We start from the raw sequence: 19,351 nt of genomic DNA, 5'->3' as shown, positions 1-19,351 counted from the left end.
ACCCATAGTCTCCTATAGACAACCACCTAACCTCAAGATGATTCTTACCAACAACCACAGGACATACCACACTAATACCAACCCTGGTACCTTCCCTTGCAACAAACCCCGTTGCCAGCTTTGTCCACATATTCATTCTGCTGATACCATTAGTGGACCTAACCAAGTGAGTTATAAGATCAAGAACACATATTCCTGAGCATCCAGAAATATAATTTATGCTATCATGTGCCGAAAGTGTCCGTCTGCTATGTACATTGGACAAACATCTTAGACACTTCGCCAAAGGATTAATGCCCACAAAACAGATATCAGACAAGATCACAAAGAAAAAACAGTTTCTTGCCATTTCAACCAGAAAGGACACTCTCTCAATGACTTAACCACATGCATTCTGCTACAAAGACCTTTTACATCTGCACTTGAAAGGGAATCCTCTGAACTGTCATTCATGTTAAAATTGGACACTCTCCGAGAAGGAATGAACAAAGACTCAAACTATGTTACCCATTACCAAGATAGCTTCCCCAATTATCACCTCTAATACCATTAGCTCACAGACATCTAACTCTCCCCACCTCTAATATAATTAATTCACACTTACCTTCCTTCCTCCCCCCCCCCCCCCCGCATCTCCCTCCTGTTCTGAAATGTGATTTGTCCTTTTCATATGTGTTCATTTTTTTAATTGTATCCTTTGGCATATATGGTTGTGACTATTTTCTTCCACTACTTGATCTGAGGAAGTGGGTCTGGCCCACGAAAGCTCATCATCTAATAAACCATCTTGTTAGTCATAACAGAAAAGGTGGCATAACTAGGAGCAATGGGATGAAATTGGCAAAAGGAAAGCTTAAACAGTAGGACATATTTTTAAAAGAAAGCTATTAGTTCATTGAGTAGTCTTCAAGATAAGTGATTTCATTTGTTTAAAGCTAGATTGTACAAAACGTTGTTTGACCAGCTGTATTTAGTAAGCAAATTGATTTATGAAAGTCTCACAGAAAACCTGCAATGTTTGGTTTGCTAGGATCCTTGGAAGGTCATTTGATGTCAGCAGTTAAGTATTTGGACAACCACACATACTCATGAAAAAAGAATCACATCAAGTATTTTCCCAAATTTTAGCATAAATGGTCATTTATCCAACTATATGCACTGTAAGGAATTTGGGTGTGTCTGGGGTTGGTCTCCCGTTTCAAGGTTTTTAATCATACAGGGAATAGAATATCACCACGTGATTTAGATAACCAGTCACAGTACATCAGTGTTAAATACCAAGCAGTGGAAGCAAACAATTCATAAATACTCTGTAGGATGAAAATCATTTAGGACAAATATGTATTCTTGTATAACACACACCGGGCCCAAAGTGGGCTTGTATCGGGTATTCAAGAATGCCCGCATTTCTTTCATGCTGCATTCTTGTTCTCATGAATTTAAGATTTTTTTTTAAAAGAAAGCATCCAGCTGAGAGAGCCTAAGAACCATGGCCTGAGGCTCACTGACACTGGGATGTCTGCCCGCATTTGCAAAAATTGAAACAATAGGTTTCAGAGATGTGACCTGCCATGTTCATTTCAATGGGGGTAAGCTCAGTTGCCCAAAAATAATACTTTAAATTCAACGTTGTTAATCATTTTGCTGTTCCTCAAGTCATGTTTAAAAAAATGGGAGAGAGGAAGAGAAAGTTCAAGTTATGAATTTCTTCACAATCTACTCTGTGATGGCCCATTTTGTCACGAGTGAGAGAGTTTGGAGATTACTGTCACTTCTTTGCCATAGAATCATAGGGTTGGAAGAGACCTCAGGAGGTGAGGGATCAATACCTAAGGAGCCAAACAAAGCCCAGAGCCCCATCAAGAAGAAGCCAACCCCAGAGAGCTCCACAGAGTGTCCAGGGCTACGTCTACACTGGCCCCTTTTCCGTAAGGGGCATGTAAATTTCACCTATCGTCGTAGGGAAATCCGCGGGGGATTTAAATATCCCCCGCGGCATTTAAATAAAAATGGCCGCCGCTTTTTTCCGGCTTTTAAAAAAGCCGGAAAAGAGCTTCTAGACTGGCCCCGATCCTCCGGAAAAAGTGCCCTTTTCCGGAGGGTCTTATTCTTACTTTGAGGTACTTACTTTGAAGTAAGAATAAGACCCTCCGGAAAAGGGCACTTTTTCCGGAGGATCGGGGCCAGTCTAGACGCTCTTTTCCGGCTTTTTTAAAAGCCGGAAAAAAGCGGCGGCCATTTTTATTTAAATGCCGCGGGGGATATTTAAATCCCCCGCGGATTTCCCTACGACGATAGGTGAAATTTACATGCCCCTTACGGAAAAGGGGCCAGTGTAGACGTAGCCCAGGTGTATTCAGGTCCCACAGAGGGCAAGACATGCCCAAGGAGCCCAGAAAACATGCATAATATTTTGAACATCTCTGCCATCCACTGTGAGAGGCATCTCTTGTGGGCAGAGATGAGAAGAATACATATTCAATTGCTTTTTCTAACTCATCCCGGAGTACAAACATTTATGGAAATCAGACTTGCTCATAAATGATTCATTAACCAAACACAGGATTCAGATATTATTTGAAAAGGATAGTTCTATTCGTTCTCTAAATACATGGACAATACGGAACAATTTTGCACTGAGACATGTAACTAGATGACCTAACAGATTTTTCCATCTCTGGATTCTACAGTTTACATCAATATCATTTTATAAGTTTGCCTGGACTTCTTAAAGATAATTCCTGCTTTTATAGAACATTATAATAAATCAACATATTGCACATGAACTTGTAATTGCTGTGATATGATTAAACTTAGTTAAACTGGATTGCTATGCTTATTCCATATATACTGGAATATAAAGCAGAACATTAAAATGTCATTCTTATGGTGCACAAAAAGATTAGTTTTTGGAAATTACTTGCATCTTTCTAGGGATATTTTAATTCATTTTTAAGGCACTTTCATCAGCTTTGATGCAGCATTTCCTAAACGTCAGAATATAGACAGACTACTGAATCATTTCACCATTTCAAAAAGAATATTAGCAATTCAAATAAAAAAACTGGATCAGCTTGATCCCCAAGGCATCAGCAATGAACAGAAGTAAACAAGAAATGATCTTTATTTTATCTCTGCTTTTGGGATTTCTGATCTGCTCAAATACTTCATCAAGATTTTTTCATTTGTTAGCAGCTAAAGACTTTGAAGACATAAACTAGTCAATACATATATCTTCATGTTTCTTTTGGGTTTTGTAGTTTCAGTGTAGGAACTACATATTTTATTCTCCACTGAGACTGTTGGAACAATTACCATAGTCTACAGACTGAAAATAGATTATGCAGGGATGGCCAGAAAATAAAAATTCTGTTTCATGAAAAGTTTGAAGTTCAACATCTGTTTTCATTCTGCAATGGAATGAAACCTAGACCTTTCAACATTTTTTCACAAAAACAACCACTCACACAAAAGCAACATAGTTCATAGCTCAATGATTACTTCACTTATGTTGGAAAACCAGGTTCAACTCCATACTCTGAGTCAGCTGGAACAGGACTCATATGTGCATCTCCCAAGTGAGCATGAGCCTGAGTTCTCTCTGCTTTTAATCAGAACATCCATTCTAGACCTGAGGGTACATCTACACAGCAGAGGAAAAATCGAATTAAGCTACACAACTTGAGCTACGTCAATTGCGTAGCTTAAATCAAAATAGCTTAATTTGGCTTTTGGCGCTGTCTACACAGCAGGAAGTCGAAGGAAGAACACTCTTCCTTCAACTTCCCTTACTCCTTCTGAAATGAGGGATGTCATGAGTCAGAATAAGAAGTCCTCCAGTTTGACATTTTTTCGAAATAAAGGTTTGTAGTGTAGACACACACTATGTTATTTTGGAATAACATCAGTTATTCCAAAATAACACTGCTGTGTCGATGTACCCCGAGAAACCTTCTAATCAGAACAGTATGTACAGTAATTCCTCATTTAGCACTGTAGATATGTTTCAGAAAATGATCGTGTTAAGTGAAAACGTGTTATGTGGGGTCAATTTTCCCATTGAAAATAATGGAAAAGGTGGGGGTTGTGTTTCAAGCGGTGGTGTCTGTTTGGACTGAGACATAAGGCTGAGGGAGAAAGGGAACTGGGTTACAGCAGGGAGGGGAGGTGTTTGGCTCTGGGGAAGGGAAGGGAAGGGAAGGGAAGGGAAGGGAAGGGAAGGGGAGGGGAGGAGGATTGGATTGGGAGTATGCCCCTGTGACGGGTCTGCCGGGACCCGCACTGCGTCCGGCGAGGGGGGGTTGCCAGCGCGACGAGTGGCAAACCCTGCGCCGCTTTGCAGGGAGGTGGGGGAAACCCTGCGCAGCCGCCAGCGACGGGCCGGCTGAGGAAATTGTGTTATTCCGGGGACGGTTGTGTAATTCAAAAAACATTCCCTAAAAAAAAAAATCATGCTATCACGAAAACGTGTTAAGCGGGCACATGTTAAATGAGGAATTACTGTATTCACAAAAAGTTGCAATCTGCAAATCAGCATTTCAGACAAAAAATACTTCATGAAAAATTCCTATCTGTGAGAGTTAAAACTTAATAAAAATAACAGTCTGTGGTAATTTTGGTAATTAGTTTTTAAAATTACTCTACAAGAATTGGATATGTCTGTAGATACTGCATTGTATTATAGATCATTTGAACATCAGTTTCACGGTGGTGACCAAAAGAATCAATGGACTTTTCATTATTCCTTCTTTTTCTAAATACTCTTGCTTTCTGTTCTGAAGCCCAGGTGTTAGGTTTTTTAAACATTTGGAGAAGGGAAAAAGTCAGCTGAGCCATTGAAAGTTCTCTTACTGCAATTACTTCTTTACCACTAGAAAGGAGAGGAAAATGATGTAAACATTTGAACATTTTCTACCTAGTCGGTAGACCAAGATATAAAGCAATTACTTTCAGTCAGAGATAGATTACATTTTCAGATATATTTAACCTATTTTCCAGTACTATGTGCATGAAAATGCATATCGATTGAATCTATATGCATCCCGGTTCATAACACCATGGGCATGAACTTCCAGGATCAAATTTACAGAGATTTATTTTGATTGAATATAATACAATAACATTGAAATAAAGAAGAAAAATAATATTTACATAGATGGGAAAGTAAACAATAACTGAAAATGACAAACTTTAAAAACAAATTTGGTATAGGATTAGAACATAAAAGCTTTAGAGCATTTTTTTTATTTTCACATGGGGAAATTTTGCATTGTATCTGATTGAAAAAGAATTTAAGCCTTATTAATATATCAGAGCACCTCAACATTTTTAATTAGCTACACAGCATGCCTGCCACAGACAGGAAAGGCCACTATCCCTACTTTACTGATAAGGTACTGAAGTACAAACAGAGTAATAACTTGTTCAAACTCACCCAGAAAATTTAGGGTGCCTTGAATCCAGATCTGCAGCATCTCTGTTAGCCTCCTAAACACAAAGACCATCAACCCTGCTCTAAGACCAACAGAGGCTGCCCCACCTCCTCAAGCGTGACTTTTTTCATGCCTCCTTTCCTTTCAAAAGAATTATTACATGAACCCAGTATACATGCATGACACCAAAATGATGATAACTGTTGTAATCTTGCGATTCATTGATCTGTGAGAAATGAAGGATTTAGGCAACAATCGGTTGTCTGAAAAATCCCCTTTTAGTGAAAAGATAGTAGAGAGTCTGAGCCATTAAGTGAATAAAATACTTTGCAACTCCACATGAGCAGGCAAGTAGAATTCCCCTCCCTCTAGCAAACTAACACATTCTTTGAAACCATTATTCCCTGTACTCTCAATTTCCTTATACGTATTTATTTCCTGGGTATGCTCTGGCCCCAAGAGCCGCACCCATGCAGATATTTTTAATAGTAACCAAAAGGTAGGTACTATACATCCTTAAAGCACTTAGACTGTCACAGAATGTATCTACTAAGGACGTTGGGGAGAGGGGGAGACGATTCGCACTACAACCAGTTGTGCAGTTTTTCCGCTCTAAGGTCGGTAGGAACTGGAAGTTGCATTGGACTCTCAGCTCACAAGCCTCGTGACAATCCGGAGGTTATTTAAACGTGGGAAGGGAGCCGCCCGCGGGTGCGGTTTAGAGTCAAAAGACTAATCCCTGCAAATGCCATTTAGCCTCCGGGATAATCCTGGCAGAGCGTGGGGGCTTTGCAGCTGCGAATGAAAGGAATCGGAGCGCGCACACGTGGCTGGCTGTAAGCAGAAGGGCGCCCTGCTCTGTGCGCTCAGCCGTTCCCAAGCCGCTGAAAACATCTGCTCAGCGCTGGGGGAGAGCAGGGGAACTAGGTCGCCCTTTCCCCCGACGTCAGTTAGCCTGTAGCATAAACACGCTCCGGCCACAGCCCCGCCCTGGGGTCCTTCCCAGCACTTACCTTCCAGGCTGGGGGGGAGGCTCTGCCCCTGGGCCCTGCTCCAGTTGCTCCGCCCGACAGTCCTGCCCGGGGAGCCACAGCTGCGCTGGATCTTAGCGCTCTCCCCGCCCGGGAGGGGGACTCTTCTTCAGCGGCTTAGCAAACCTGCCCGGCAACCAACCCCACGGGGGGGGGGGGGGGGGGAGCGCTCCTGAGTCGGGAGCCGCCAGGGCACCCCCTGGCGAGACAGAGAAGCTACAAATTGCCTGGAAAGCCCCCGCTGGCGGAGCAGGTCAGGGCGGAGCAGGCTTTCCACGCTCTGCCTGCCGGGTTAGGAAGACGCCAAGTATTTTTGCAATGCCAGACTCCCACAGCTCGGGCGCGGGGAGGGCTCCGTGACAGCGCACCAGGTGATTACAGAGGGGTCCCGGGCGCCCTCGATGCAAATCGGACACACACACACCGCGCCCCAGACCTTAAAAAAATGGGGAACTTCGGCTTGTCCCGGCCAGGAGCCCCCGCCTGTACTCACCAGTGAGGCAGGGAGCAGAGGCGCACCGCGGCGATCGGGGGGTGCCCTGCTTTGCCCGGCACAGCCTCAGGCTTGCGAGGGAGCAGCTCACCCTGTACCCGCTGGAGAAACGAGCGCCAAGGCGGGAGGGAGTCGGGGGATGCGCGGTCTCTCTCGCTGTCTCCCCTTTGGAGACCCCGGCAAAGCGCTGCAGTAGCTCCCGGAGAATGAATTCGGTCTCCGCCCCTTCCCCGGTTACCCGACTGAGAGCACAAGCGCCGGCCGCCCCTCGAGCCGTGGCTTTCCCTTCCCCTCGGATAGAGTCATGCAGGCGCCAAATGGGCCAGGGAGTCCCAGGCTGATTAGGGGCGGGATTGACTGCGGGGGCGATTGCGGGACTTTTTGAACGCCTGTGCCTCGAGGTGGCAATGGGAACCCAAACCAGAGACGTTAAGTAAAAAGCTGGATCTGCGGCCATCCCGGAGCATAAGCGCCACACACAAAACCCGGATCGCTTGACTCGGCCTGGCCGCCGCCCCCCTCCCCAATTCCATGGCACGAAGAGAGAATACCTTTGGCCAGGGCTACCACACTCACCCACGCGCCACAAAATCCCGAGCCTGGGGTAAACGAAAAAGCACCGTAAAGACCCGGATCCATGTTTTGCCGCTTAAACACGAGTGCCCCTGCATCTGGCATTAGTGAAAAAAGTTGGACTCTGGTGCATTAGATTTATTAGGAACTGGGGAAAGTTTTGGGAAAGGGGGAGCCAGCGCTGCGTCCATCCACAGGACAGTTTGGGGAGGTTGCCCCAGGCACTGTGCTTTGGGGGTCCGTCCAGCTGCTTCATCCTATGGGCAGGTCCCAGGGTGGTCTGGGAAATTAGCTGGGGGTCTGATGGCAGCAGCAGAGGTCAGTGCCCCACACACACTCACTGAGGGCAGCAAAAGCTGCAGTGGCTCAGCAGCCTGCACTGCTTCATCCTGCAGCACCGTCCTCTCTTAGCCTTCTGCATACTGCTTCACCACAGCTGCAGGAAGCAGAGTGCCTCCCGCAGGTCACTCCACTTCCTGCCACCATGGAGAAGTGGGGAGCAGCAGGCTGGGAAAGGGTGGAGGGGAGCAGACTACCAGACTGCTCTGGCAGTACTACTGCTGTGGTGTGTGTGTGTGGGGGGGGGGGGGGGCTGAACCCTGCTGCCAGGACTCATGTTGCTTTGGGAAGGGGACTTTGGATAAGAGGGCAGAGCAGGAGATGAGGCTTGTAGTGGAGGGGGTTGCCATGGGCCCCTACACCTGAAGCACTGGGAGGGGGGGAGTTGCCCCCAGCCCTACATCTATGTAGGGATAACCCTGGGGGGAGCCTATACAGGAAGGATGGACTTCACCTAAACCAAAGTGGAATCAGATTTCTGGCACTTAAAATTAAAGCGGTCCTAGAGCGTTTTTAAATTAAGGGTGAGAAAAAGCCCACAGATGTGGAAGAGCATGTGGTTCAGACAGACATCCCTAAGGGAAAGTTCTATTAATGGAGCTTCTCTATGTCCTAGTAAAAAGGATAGAATGGAAAAATGATATAACACAGGTGGGATTTCATCAGAAACCGTCAAATGAAAAGTAATCTTATTCAATTACTAAGGCTACATCTATACTGCAGCACTATTTTGTGTCTTTTGAGCGCGCCTGTTATTTCAAAATATAATAGGCTTGTTATTGCAACATCCCTCATTCCACGAAGCGATTTATTTCAAAATAAGTGCTGTGTAGACAGTGTCAAATTTCGAAATAAGCTATTTCAAAATTAACTCAAAATAATCTACACAATTTGCAGTGTAGGCGCACTCGTGATGTAATGGCAGAGAGCTGAAAAGTAATAGTTTTGAAGTACTTATAGACCAATCCTAGAAATATAAATAATAAGATGGGTGAACTTGAGTGTTTCTTGTTAAATTGATATTATAGGATATTATAGGCCTCACAAACAGGAGGAATGAGGATCATCAATGGGACACAGGAACACCAGGGTATAAAATACATCGAAAGGTCAGAACAGGACATGCTGGAGGGGAAGTGGCAATTTATGTGAAAGAAGGCATAGAATCAAATGAAGTAAAAATCTTTAAGAAACCAAACTGCACCATAGAATCTCTCTGGATAGTAACTCTATGCTCTAAAAATAAGAAAATAGCAGTAGGGATATACTACCAACAAGGGCCCCATTTATGGGGAGCTTGAGGGGTCAGTAACCCCCCCCCCCTTATAGTTTGAAGCCCTGGATTTCATACTGGAAGTCTGCTTAAAGTGCATGCCTTTGCTCCACAGCTAGTTCTTAACTGCAACAGAGTTTGTGCTGCTTCCAGCTTTGCCTTTGGAACAGGGAGTTTGTTTACAAACAGAGGGACTCAGTAAGATAAGATAACAAAAGCTAGTAACTCTATTGAAAGACCCTTAGACCATCATGAAAACATTGCCAGGTACTCCACTTAAAAGATGGGGGGACGGGAGGGAAATCTACAGTTGGCCCACTGGTGGTGTTAAATTTCTCATAAATATTCTTGAAAAGTGGATAAACAGTGACAAAAGTTACAGATGATACACAATTACTTGAATAGTTAAGTCCAAAGCTGAATGCAAAGAGTTACAAAGGGATCTGACAAAACTGGGTTATTGGGCAACACAAGGACAGATGGAATTCAGTGTTGATAAATGCAAAGTAATGTACATGGGAAAATATAATCCCAACTATAAATACAAAAATGATGGCATCTAACATAGCTGTTACCACTCAAGAAAGAGATCTTGGAATCATTGTGGATAGTTCCTTCATTGGCTCTCTTAAAAGCTAATAATATTGGGACTCATTAGGAAAGGAATACACAGAAAATATCATACTACCTCTATATAAAGTCATGGTATATCCACATCTTGATTACTAGATACAGATCTGGTCACCATATCTAAAAAGATATATTGAATTTGAAAAAGGTACAGAAAGGGTGTCAGAAATTATTTGGAGGAAAGAAACAGTTTCCATATGAGGAGAGATTAATAAGACTGGAACTTTTCTGCTAGAAAAAGAAATTACTAAGGGGTGGGATGATATGTTAGAGATCTAGAAAATCATGAATGGTGTGGTAAATAGAATAAGGAAATATTATTTATTCCTTGACTAACATACCACAAGAAACTCGTCCAATGAAATTTATAGGCAGCCTATTTAAAACAAAGAGAAATTCTTTTTTCATGATCAGTCTGTGGAACTCTTTACAGGGGCTAGTGGAACAGCCTAAACTATATAACAGGGTTCCAATAAGAACAAAAAAAGTTGGAGGAGATAGGTCCATCAATGCCTACTAGCCAAAATGGGGAGGGATGGTGTCCCTAGATTCTGTTTGCCCAAAAGCTGGGAATGGACAATAGGGGATTAATCAGCCCCCAGGGAGGAGGTACTGGGAGCACCAGGGCATTGTGGGAAGTGCTTTGTATTCATGTCTGTCAGTGTGAAAGAAGCTATTTGCATATATTTGCATATATATTTGCATGTATATGCAACCACACTTAAGTTGCGACCCTCAGCATGTGCTGTGAGTATCATTGTGGCCCTTGGGGCTTCCAAATTTGAGTAGTCCTGCTGTAGGCACTTGTGAAAAATAAAGTTCTGGGTAGTTTTCACTGCTACAACTTGACAAAGCTATGAACATCCACAAAGTAAGAAATGCTTGTTAGAAATAAAATGTCAAGAAAATGTGAGTGAAAGTTCCAATCCATTCTGTTAAACAGTTTTGTGATATAAGTATATAAGGAGAGTAGAGGATTTAACCAGCCTTGAATAACTCAATTTTTTTCTTCATTTAAATCATTGCTCTGGAATGGGCCTGGGGATGAAGGGGTTCAGTATGCAGGCTGACTACCCCAGCCCTCCCTTGCTGCAGCAGTTTGGAGCTAAGTGAAAAGCATCTGTCCATGGCTGCATAGGGTCCTCCAAACAAAAGAAACATACAGTACAGACAACAGTTTATCCTAAGGATCACATAATCGCTCCTCTTTTATCTGGAAGACTCTTCCAGAAAAATTCTCAATTAGCTGCTCCTATTCGTGGGCCCTTAGAGTACAAAGCCAAAAGTATGTAAAAATTGCATCTTCTCTCAATGTGGAGGAAGGTATATATAACTTCCTCCTCCTCCCAGTTCAAGTACTTTTATTTCTAATTGTTTTCAAGTATCTCCTTGGGTAAGAAGGCAAAGGAGAAGCAAAATGATTGCACTGATTGTTTTCTTCCATCACCTTATATAGGATTTCCATAAAGCAGGAATCATTTGTTTGATTCTCTTCCCCCGCCCCACACACATACAGTTCATGGTGGTAAAGTCCAAGATACAGGGTATTAAGAGACCAGGTCACCTATGTAGCATCATATCTTCCATGAGTCAGTATAGCAGCATGGAAGGTACACAAGAAGGCCAAGCCTTTTCATAGTGCATTGTCTTCACTGCTGGGCCATCAGTCCTATCTGACTTTTTCATTGTTGTACCCTATGTGTTAACAAGTGGCATCAACCAAAATAACAGATAATGGTCCATATTCTTAACTTCAGATACAGAAGTGACGAGTATACAAATTGGATTATTATATTCAGTAAATTATAACCTTTCTACTCATATATTACCAGAGCCATCTTGCATAAAGTATATGTCAGTTATGGCATATTTTCATAAAATAGAGTATCATGTCAGAAACAGAATAGGACAAAATGAAATATGCAAAAGAAGAGCCTCCAGATATCCCATTTTTGCTCTTTATTTGTCAGCTAAAGAGAAACAGCAGTAGTCAGAGTCAACACGTGGATGGGTGACTCTGTGTTGAAAACAGCATTAGAAATGTGTACAGGATTTATACTAGCACCTGCACTGTTATCACTCATGAAACTGAACTGATACTAGACTTGCTGATAATTCTCAGTGTAGACCCAGCTATTTGATCTATTACAATGTTAGTTTCATCTCTTTATTGATTTGTTGACTCTGGCAGGAGAAACAGATGCTCTTGTACTTGCATAATTGTAAATGTAATTTAGTAGAGAAACAAACAACCCATGAGCTGTAATGAAGGATGATGATGCAACTATTGGGACTGTCCATTACAGCTGGTCAAATTACTATTTGTAAACAGTTCTGCCAATATTAGGATTTTTGACAAATTATTCATTAATATTTTTCCATTGTTTGATCATCCCTACTGTTAACATTATTGCATGCTGTGACCATCATCAGAAAAATAATGCCTTGGATTGCACAAAGTGCATTTCACTAGTTATTCAGTGGAAAAATAAAAATATTTGTTCTATGATTCAAAGACCTCATAAAGAAATCTAGACTGGCTGAATAAAATTTGGTTGTTTTTTTGGGGTTGGTTGGTTCGTTGGTTTGTTTTTGCTTTGCGCTGTGTAACCAGTATTTCCTCTAACTTTTTCTATCCATGAATAGAGTGAGTTTTGTCATGTGCACCAATATTGAGGTCATGTGCATTTTTGTGGGTGTGTGCCACTGTGGTGCCCGCCAGTTGCTAACAACAAATCCTAGATATATTTAAAGTGTTATGGAAGAAAGAATACTGAAACAATGGATAATTTACAAGGTGCATGACTTTAAATGTTTATTTAATATAAAATCAAACAAAGAAAATTAGAACTACAAAATTTTCAGTAGCCATTTAGTATCTTATTTAAAAGGTGTCCACTCTTGGGCTTTGTCTACACTGGCGCGATCTTGTGCCAGAAATATGCAAATGAGGCTAAGCGTGGAATATCGCCAAGCATCATTTGCATATCTAATGAGCCGCCATTTTGCAGAAGAGATTCTTGTGCAAGAAGGAGTGTCTACACTGCCCCTTCTTGTGCAAGAAAAACCGTCTTGTGCAATGCTGTTATTCCTGAAAATAATCAGCGTAACGGCATTGTGCAAGAGGGTTTTTCTTGCACAAGAAGGGGCAGTGTAGACGCTCCTTCTTGTGCAAGAGCCTCTTCTGCAAAAATGGCGGCTCATTAGATATGCAAATGAGGCTCCGCAATATTCCAGGCTTAGCCTCATTTGCATATTTCTGGCAAGATCGCGCCAGTGTAGACATAGCCTTGTAGTTTTTGCCAAGAAAGTTTGAGTTGAAAGCACTGGGGCCTGAGCTGGCAGAGATTGGGTTGGGTTGTTGAGATAGAGATTTTAAATTGTTTTCAATTATTGGCTAAGTGTTATTTAATGGACTTCTGGACACTTTTTGTACACGTATTGCTCCTGATTAGCTAGGAAATAGGATTTTTTTTTTGTATTTCAGTTCTGTTTACACATCTCAAATTTTTCAGACAACTTGCTGGGGCTGTCTAGGATTTTCTTGTCCAGCCTCCTGCTGACTATTCTTGCCTTTTATTCTGAACAGCAGTCAAGCAAGTGGGAACTATCTGGAAAGGGGAGAGGAGACAAGGAGGTGCTGCTTTTACTCAAAAGCTGCCTGGGGGGGGGGGAGAAGGAGAAGGGGACAGGGAGATGATACCGCTGCCTGGGAGGGGGAAGGTGCAGAGAGGAGAGATGCCACCACTTTTACTCAAAACAGTCCTGCACATAGGGCTGCCTGGGCAGGGAAAGGGACAGTGAGGACAGGGAGATGGCCACTTTTATTCAGAAGCAGCCCAGCACATGGGACTGCCTGGGAGAGAAGTGGAGGAGAGGTGCCATTTCTATTTGCGGGCACAGTGATGGTAGCCCAGCAGCGAGGTCTCGTTGAGGAGAAGGTGCCGCTTCTATAGGCATAGTCAGTGACAATAGCTGGACCTGCCTGGGTGAGTTGGACTCTAGAGTCACCTTTCCCTCCGCTTCCTGCCTTGCCCCCTGTTGACTCCCACCACCTCTATTTCCCCCACCATGCCCACCAGCTTACTGTTTCCACTTTCTCTTATCTACAAGATCAGGATCTAAGAGGAGATAGCTAATTAGTGCAAACACACTGTGCAGCTCAACAAATGAGGTGGGCGGATCTTAATTGCTTCCTGTGCGGCCACACCCCTATGCCTTTTACTGGGAACTATGATTGTAACTAGGTATGGTACATACTAAATATTTTAACAAGGTTCTTAGGCCTTATTGAAAATTTTCCACTAAAGAATTTTTCAATGGAAAATGCTGTTTTCATGGAACAGACTTTTTTTTGTTTGCAAAATAATCCAATTTTGTTGAACTGAAAATGTGAAAACTTTCAAAAATCTTCAGTTTTGCAGTCTGTGGATAAAAACCTGAAAAAAAAATAACAACAAATTAGCTTGTTGAAATTCCGCATGGGGGAAAAAATCATTTCCAGAACAGCTGTACTTTCTGAGCATATTATAGTGCAGTCCAATACCTACAGCAGAGGCCTGACTACTTTCAGAACACAGAAGATGTGTTACCAAAGATTCTAATGAGATATATTTTTACATGATTTTGAAAAGGTTCCTGTTGAAATATATAAAGAAAGAAGTTTTAAATGTTCTGACCAATTATTATTTTGCCACTTGAAGTGTTAATCACCCAATCTTTCATATCTCCAAGAAACAGGACTTTGATCTTAGCTATTTGAATTACAGTATATCTTATTTGCATAACTTGAATACATATGCATGAATACCCTTTGATTCAGTCTGTAACTAATACATGTAAGAGAAGAAAAGTTTGAAAGAAGAAAAGAGATTTAATTTAACATGGAACCCAAAGTGCAAAATCCTCATGAAGGGAACATGGGCAAATAGCAGTTGTTACTACCCACAATACAAACTAAGTGAAATGAGACTAGTCAGAGCAGATCAGACACATATTTCTGTTTGCATTTTGTTTTCCTCTGTTCATTATATATACTCTTTCACTTCAGTTTTCCCTCCACATCAAACATACCGGTAACCTATAAAAGAGTTGCAACTACTACTAAGTATACGGTCATTGATGTGCCAGCTTAGTAGTACAAAGAATCTATAATTCACTCCCTGGGAGGAGTTCTTTTGATCACTTCAGGTATGAGAGTTTCAAGGTGTGACCTTTTTAGTTTTTCTGTGTGCAGCTTTAGAAACTTTGCAGGTAGTGGTATAGCACAGTTAGTTGTTGACATCTTTAAGGCAATTCCTAGTCCCTTAAGGTTGAGCCATAGCACATGTACTTTTAGAGATAGGTATAATTTATCTGTTTTGCCATTAGTGTAATAATGAGAATCAAAATGTTCACTTCTCTAGTGTATGTCATCCAGAGTCATCTGAAAATATAACTTCTATTAACTGACTACCATAATCTGTAAGGCAAGCAAATACTCAAACTAAATAAGAATACAAATATAGAAGTACATCTCACAGTTATAAATCAATTATAAAATCTGCTATAATATTTTGTTTTAAAGAACACAGTTTGGAGAGGACTGAAAGGTATGTGTCTTTGGAAGAATGCTATCAAATACCCCCAAATCTTATATTTAAGTGCAACCATAATTTTTTCAATGTGAATAATGTGGTTCCACAATATCAATACAAGCTGTGTACATAAACTTTTAATTTTACCTTTCTTTCATTTCTTTTACCGCTTCATTTTTCACCTCAGCAGCCCACAGTACCTAAATTCTTGCCTTGACAAGTACCCACCGCTTTATAATTTAGTGTGATGGGGCATCTGTCTCACACAGGTATGATGGGTTTGGGGGGATGGGGACAAGCAAGCCAATTAACTTCACTGGGTAAATCTGGAGAAGGAGGATGCACATGGGAGCATGTCACTGATTAGACATAGGCTCAGCTACACAGACACAGGTCGGGGCAGTATAAAGACCAAAATCAGAGAGCAGCAAAGAAGCTGCAAGAAGGCAGGCTTTAGTCAGTTCCTGAGTTAAACATATTGCAAGAGAAGCCCAGTTATGTAGAAACATTTCAGAGGGGTAGCCATGTGTCAGCCGACGGTCAGGGCAGTGTGTGTGTGTGTATGCTTCCGAGAAAAGGTTTAACGTCCGTGTCTTTACTGCTAAGACCGGGGTCCCATCGCAGAGGGTGGCCAGCAGGCCAACAGACGCCCCGTTATATAGGAAGAGCTTATTACACCTTAGATTTTAGCTGCTAGAACACAAAGTTCCTTCGCAGCGGGCAGCCTAGGAAAGGCTGAAAAGGTGCCCCAACGGATCTTGTCACCTGGCAGTGACACAGATCCAAACGCCCAAGCTCTCCCTATGTCTGTCTCTTTATGACCGGCTGAAGTTCTTTTAAATTGTGCTTGGTTCTGTTACAGCAACTGGAGGAGTCAGGTTAAAGCTTAAACAGTTACAGGTTTATTAAAAGACTTATAAAAGCATATGGTTACAATGGCTATTGCTCTATTTCTTAAATGCTAGCAAATATATATATATATATAGGTCTTAAAAATGATCACAGGAAAAAGGTAAAGATAGAAAATAGAAATAATGGTACCAAGTGACAGCTTAATCTTTAAAGAGCTCTAACACTATGTATATATATACTTAAACAAAGGACCACATCCAGGTACAATTTTTACCCCTTTCTGTGCCTCTCGACTCCAGCGTGTCAGGCCAGGGCCGGTCTCTCAATTCCTAGGAAAGACGAATACGAGGTGGGCGTCCCCTTGGAACCTCGGGAGATCAAACACCAAACCCGACCAGCAGATAGATGGTAGATTGACACTCAGAGAAAATGTGCTGCTGGACCCATCTATATACCCCTGGGGGCCCGTATCCTCTTTCTTATCTAAGATGCTGAATTGTACTGGTCCGTTTTGTGGCGCCAGTTCTTACAAGCAAATTTCAAGTTAATTTACACTTGCAAGAGAGATAACTAAATTGTGAGCACTAGACATTTTTTTACTGGGCGAGAGATTCCTCCCCCCGCGGATGGATGTGTGTTCGTATCAATATGGGTTTGAGTCAAGGGCACTCCTTGGCAGCCTCTTGGTCAACAATTGGAGTATCTGTTTACAGCCATTCACGGTCACAGCAGCCTGGGCCTTCTGCTCTGTGTGCCCTGTATGCTCCAGGCAAGCAAAAATGGATGTTACAAGGGGGTTCCTGTCTGGCTACATTCCACCCCCTGATACGACACACCACATCCCAGGATACAAGATGGCGGTGATACCAGCACCTCTTGCCCACCTTGGGGGAATCTAAAAGTGCCCGATGGCCGGAATAGAAGGTTCAGGATTTAGGAATTGGCGAGGGTCCTTTCCTAGTGCTGTATATCTAATGTGCACAGAAAAGATAGCTGCTTTAACTAGGCATTGCACAATACATAGAGCTATGCAGAAAATGATTACAAAAATTACAGTGGTTAGAGCAGTGGTTATAACAGAGTGTAAAAAAGGAGTTAGGGAAAATTCTAGCTCTTGGGCTAACCAATTTAGCCATGAGATATTTACATTCTTAGTTACAGCATGTCTTACCCCATACAGTCTGTTGCCACTTCCCTTGCCTCCCCCTAAAGTTATTTTGAGGATTGCGGTGGTCGCTGTCATCGAACCACACCAGTCTCCATTGGAAGATGTTGCTCTTGTTCCACTAGTTGTTTGGGCTGAGGAGGGACAAACTCGATTCCCAGTCCAGTAGAGGAGTTAAGTAAGGTGTTCTGGTACAGCAGTAGCAGTTGGGATGAGGAAGAAGACCATGGCGAGTTGGAGTACCATGTCTTGCTTCAGCTTAGGTTTCTTTTTCTATAGTTCAGTCTATAACAACAGTGATTGCAAGCGCTGCAACAGCAAGCGGTATATATACAAAAAGTTCATGATGGTTTCTCGGATCCACACCAGCGCTGGGAGGGATACATCCCACTGGAGCACTGTTCAGGGCCATTGCCTCAGTTTCCTGTAATAAAACAAAAAGTTCGCCGGTCTTGGATACAATCCAAGCCTCAGTAATGGTTATTGGTGTTAGCCTAGAGTCTGCAGTGGTCCAGACTCCTTTTCCCTTGTAGGAGTGCAGTACGCAGGTTTGCATTCCTAAACTGGGGTGTTTGATTACCACAGTGTCTTCAGGTACATATTTAGAATCTTTGAGCGGTACAGTGGGGTTAGTCTGCTTTAGCAAAAACAACAAGGAATCCTGTGGCACCTTAGAGACCTAGGCTGTATCTACATTGGCGTGATCTTGCACAAAAGCGGCTGCTTTTGTGCAAAAACTTGCTGCCTGTCTACACTGGCCACGAATTCTTGCACTGATGTTCTATGATGTGAAATCAGTGCTTCTTGCGCAAGAACTATGGTGCTCCCGCTCAGGAATAAGCCCTCTTGCACAACTGTTCTTGCGCAAAAGGCCAGTGTAGACAGGCAACATGAATTTCTTGCGCAAGAAAGCCCTATGGTTAAAATGGCCATCAGAGCTTTCTTGCGCAAGAGTGTGTCTACACTGGCACGGATGCTCTTGTGCAAAAGCACAAGAACTCTTGCGTTAAAGAGTATTTGTGCAAGATCATGCCAAAGTAGACACAGCCCTAGAGACAGTCCGGTTTGGTCAATGTGCTTGGCAGAGGGGCATTGATGGCACATGATCAGTGGAGATAACAGCCTGCATGGACCCCTGGACAAGGTGTTGGGGTTGAGCTCTGTGTTCCCGGAAAAGATGGTGCCTCAGGCAGAAGAGACAGGTTTTGGGCAGCCAGCTGTCAGTGACACCTGGAGTGCAGTGCTCTTCTTTTTTCTCCCCCCATTTTCAGAGCCGTACAGAACATGCCACATACAGAGCATGCTTCAGCAGCAATTTAAACGACCTACAGTCACGGCCACAGAAGCAGCAGTGGCAGTCAGAGCCCTGGGCCCCTTTGAATTGCCTGGCCCCTGGGGCAACTACCCCTTTGCCCCCCCCCACCTGGTCGGTGGGCCTGCACATGAGGTCATATCTCATTAGTAGATGTGCAGGCAAACAGTAACATTGAAAAACCAGTAAGCCTCCCTGGACATTGAGTAACAAACCTGAAAGTAGCCATACTTGAGCAAAACTGTAGCATGAAACTGCAACGCTGAAACTCGACTGTCAGATGGGGTCTGAATAAAGAGAGAGTGGCTAGCGCACTATAAGAAGGAATTGTCTCCCTTTTGATACTCTCATCAACAGTTGGGAGTGGGCCACATCCACCCTGATTGAATTGGCCTCGTTAACATTAGTCCTCCTCATCGTAATGTTGCAAAGATGGGAGTGTATGTGTGGCTATATCCTTGCCAAACTGAAGTTTCCACTTCATGCATCTGACAAAGTGGGCTCCAGTCCATGAAAGCTTATGCCCAAATAAAATGTGTTAGTCTTTAAGGTGTCACAAGTTCCCCTCGGTTTTTTTGCATGTTACATAGAAAGAAGCCCAGGGAAACAGCAACAAGGACTGAGACTGTACAGAGGCCTTGGCTACTTGTATTAGGGTTCCTGGGTTGGAACCCA

General features: G+C 42.9%; 1 protein-coding gene across 1 annotated transcript in view; it reads right to left on the bottom strand.

Annotated features, from left to right (window-relative positions):
• PKIB (cAMP-dependent protein kinase inhibitor beta) overlaps positions 1-7,268 on the bottom strand; it is an 85,434-nt gene extending 78,166 nt beyond the window's left edge. The window contains exons 1-2 of the mRNA XM_075924070.1: positions 6,957-7,268; positions 6,446-6,662 (exon numbers count right to left, since the gene is read on the bottom strand). The gene's annotated coding sequence lies outside the window, so the exon portion shown is untranslated. The remainder of the gene's footprint in view (positions 1-6,445; positions 6,663-6,956) is intronic.
• Between the last annotated feature and the right edge of the window lie 12,083 nt (positions 7,269-19,351).

Source organism: Pelodiscus sinensis, chromosome 3, assembly GCF_049634645.1.
Source record: "Pelodiscus sinensis isolate JC-2024 chromosome 3, ASM4963464v1, whole genome shotgun sequence".
NCBI classification, from domain to species: domain Eukaryota; kingdom Metazoa; phylum Chordata; order Testudines; family Trionychidae; genus Pelodiscus; species Pelodiscus sinensis.
This window is presented reverse-complemented; position numbering and strand designations above follow the sequence as displayed.